Raw genomic sequence first — 3,972 nt, 5'->3', positions numbered from 1 at the left:
AAAAATATAATTAAAAAGGAAGTAAACTGTAACCAACAGAGCACTCAGTATTCTGGGAAGTTTGTGTGTATTGGGAATCATATTTTTTTTCAAATAAAGCCAAGTTAACACTCATTTTACATACAGCACACAGTGAAAATGACATGAATATGACAGTGGGCAAATGCATAAAGCGCAGCATAATTTGAAATCATGAATTTAATGTTTAAAGCATTCAATTCACACGGACCGACCGTCACGCAGAGAGCACGCGATCATGCAGGATACAAATGCACACTTCACAAGATCTCACAACTGGATTCGACTAAGTTTGCAAGGTTTGTGAAATTAAATGTTCATTAGCCATTCAAAGATTTGTATGAAATGCGTATTTGCTGAATGCTGACAGCAAATGAGAAAGTATTATAATGTTTGACTTTCTATTACTAATAATATAAAAGCAATCATTATAATACTTTTTGTATACATTTTAATTCCTTTGTTTAACAGTTCTTTCTGATTATTAGACAGACTTCTATCCGTATTAGACAGAACAACAGTGAACAAGAGGGAGAATGTGAGCACTGTGTGCTCAGGCGCTGCCGTTCAGTGCCGTCAAAATAAAAATCCCGCCTTGAACACATCGGCCAAACAGAAAAACTTATCGGCCGATGCCGATATTTAAAAAAATGCCAAATATCGGCCGATATATCGGTCGACCACTAGTAACGAGAGTGTCCATGTTGTTTTGACATTTCGACTTAAAAGCACAACTCGGGGAATGAGAGCATCCAAGGAGCGCGTGAATGCAGTAATTACACTTGCTCTGATGGCAGCATGTAGCCTTCCGTTAACTAAGCTAAACATGCTTAAATTAAAATGCCTAAAGTTAAACCTCCCTTATATTCACATTTCTAAACCTGTCGTCCAACAAAAGAGAAGATTATAGCCCTTTTACTCCACAACAGCAGTCAAATGCTTCCTTTTGTGATCTGATGAGGCTTCTTGTCACAGAATGAGGCAGAAAATATGTTCCATAGGCTACTTTAAAAAGAATACATCGATTAGTAATGGATTATAAATATACTTAATTATTATGAAAATACCAGAGATGGCTCGAAAAACACAGATAAACTATATTGTCGCAGTTGAGTGTTTATTGTCTTTGTTTTATCATTCAAAACGTTTATATGTTCTGTTTACTCAGTTACAGCTATAATAGCGATGCCTTTATCCCATAGACTGAATAAAAAAAAACCTTTTAAGGGATTTCCTGGAGGGTCATGAGTTCCGCTACTTCTATGACTGGATATGTGGATTTTCTGTGCAAGGGCGTGCATCATGTGTTTATAGTGCTAATGACCAATCCATCATTTTTGGGGGAATTTTTATTTATTTTTGTATTTTTTTAAATAAGTATCGGTTCAGGCACCGTTTAGGCACCAGAACAGTTTTAAAAGTATCGGTTTGGCACCGGTATCGAAAAAAAAAAAACGATACCCAACCCTAGTCTTCAGTGTCACATGATCCTTCAGAAATCATTCTGATATGCTGATTTGCTGCTCGAGAAACATTTCTGATTATTATTAATGTTAAAAAACAGTTGTGCTGCTTCATATTTTTGTGGAAACCATGATACATTTTTGAGGACTATTTGATGAGTACAAAATTCTAAATATCAGTATTTATTTGAAATATTTTTGAAATATTTTGTAACATTATAAATGTCTTTACTCACATTTGATCGAACCAATGTCTCCTTGTTGAATAAAAGTAGGCTATTAATTTCTTTAAAAAAATACTGAATGGTTGAAGTGTGTCGTCATATTTACGTGAGTGAAATCAGAAATTTTTTTGATCCCATGGTTCTAACAGAGATAAATATCTTTCTTTTTACCAGTAATTTATGTTAACATTATAACTATTGGTACTCCTCTACATATTTGACATTGTACCTCTATGGCGGTCCTCAAAGTCTATCTATGGCATGTCGGATCTAAGGTGGGAAAATGATTTCCTGAAGGCTCAGCAGTACAACATCCTGGCACTTGTCCCTTGCAATGTCCAAATTAGTCTTAAACAGACTCCTGCAGAGTGCGAGAAGTTCTAGTTATATATCATTCCAGCTACAGCCAATTCACATCAACAACAATGAAATACGAGTTTCATTTCAATGGGAGCATCTGTCTGCTTTCAAAAACAGGGATCTGAAACACAATCACATCAGGCTGACAATAACGTGCTAGCATATTTACTTGCGTATCAGATCTCAGATAAGGCTGGAAATGCTAAGTACGAAACAGCTACACCGTGACATTTCTCCTCAGCATCTGTCCTCCATCATGCTAAAGTTACGAGGATCATTTATCTCCTGCATAATTAACAGCATTGATGGATGGCCCTTTTTTATGTTTACTCTGAACTTCTGGGCTAACAGACCTACTTTCAGTTTCCCCAAAATCCTCTGCAGGTTCATTAGCCGTCGTGGTGTTATAATGGAGGCAGAGGATGCTGAGTCATTCCCGAAGTCAGAGCCATGAGCTGGAGTCACCCCTCCAGACAATTCATCCTTCATATTTATCAGGATTAGGGATCATCCATGTGAATCCGAGACCCTGCATGTGCAGGCGTGCGTGTCTTTTATCGGCCACGCTGGCTCAGCAGCCGCTCTCTCCTTCCCAACATCCATTACTGGCAAAAATAAAGATGCATGGTCAATTATGCAAAGCCAAGTTCACATCTGTCCTCTTCTGGACTAGAGTGAGAGGAGATGGATGTTTTAAAACATAAATCAAACCAATTACAGATTTAAAGCAGATCAGAACCAATCAGACGTGCTTGTGCAGAGAACCAGCCAATCAGGCAAAGTTTCACATTCACTTTAGTTTAAAGCCTGCACAGTGAAATATGAGCGTTGGTGTATTGTAATACATATTTCACGTGTTGTGTTGCTGTGTACACAATGAGTAAAAGCATCTAAGTGGGTCATCTTAAGCCCCAAGTATCTAGGACAAGCCAATGAGCCATGAGGACTGGTGAGAGTCCAACTCCACACGGTTCACAATGTCCAGAATAACAGCTCACTAATGAGAAAAAACAGACTAAATATTGTTCATGATGACAACGCTAAGAAGAAGGTGAAGTGGAGGTGCTTTCAACCAATTATTGGCCATTTTGTGATTATTATAGCATCGCTGATTAACAGAACTGCATTGTTTCCAGTTGAAATAGAAAAAATGTAAATGTAATAATAATAATATTAATGCTAATTAATGTAATATATATATATAACAAAGACATATATTAAATACATTAAATACATTAAATATATTACATAGATAGATAGATAGATAGATGCCTTACATTATTTTAAGAAAAAATATATAAAAATATACCATATTAATTATATTTACAGTATCAAATTAACAAATTAAATTATCACATCATTTTAAGATTTTACTATTCATATTTTTTTAAATATAATTATATTAAATAAATTAACTACTGAAAGGCCAAATAATGATTAAAAATAGTTTTAAAGAAGGTGACTACTTGTCGCATCACCTAAAATAATATCTAAACACAATTTTAAATTGATTTAAATTTTCAAAATGTTCATAATCACATCAAACTGCCGCTAAATATCAGTTACTGATACAAACTCTTATTGAGCACTGATCTTAAGTGGTCAACAATATTTTATAAGACATTCCTGCACTTGTTTATTAGGGATGTGCCGATCCGATATTCATATCGGGTATCGGCTCCGATAGTGGCATTTTTCTCGGATCGGTTATCGGTCAGAGAGACCCGATCCAAATCGGAGAATTTTTTATTTATTTTATTTTTTATTTTTTTCTCGATTGTGCGAATTATTCTGTGTTACTTCTGAAGCCATACGATAGCTTAATGTGAGCTACATATGAATATTTAAGTCCTTACATTAAAGTTCACACAAACTCTTTTCTCCGCTGTGGCTGTCAGTCATTCGTT

This window comes from Sinocyclocheilus grahami, unplaced genomic scaffold (genome assembly GCF_001515645.1).
Source record: "Sinocyclocheilus grahami isolate Dianchi unplaced genomic scaffold, SAMN03320097.WGS_v1.1 scaffold661.1, whole genome shotgun sequence".
Classification (NCBI taxonomy): domain Eukaryota; kingdom Metazoa; phylum Chordata; class Actinopteri; order Cypriniformes; family Cyprinidae; genus Sinocyclocheilus; species Sinocyclocheilus grahami.
This window is presented reverse-complemented; position numbering follows the sequence as displayed.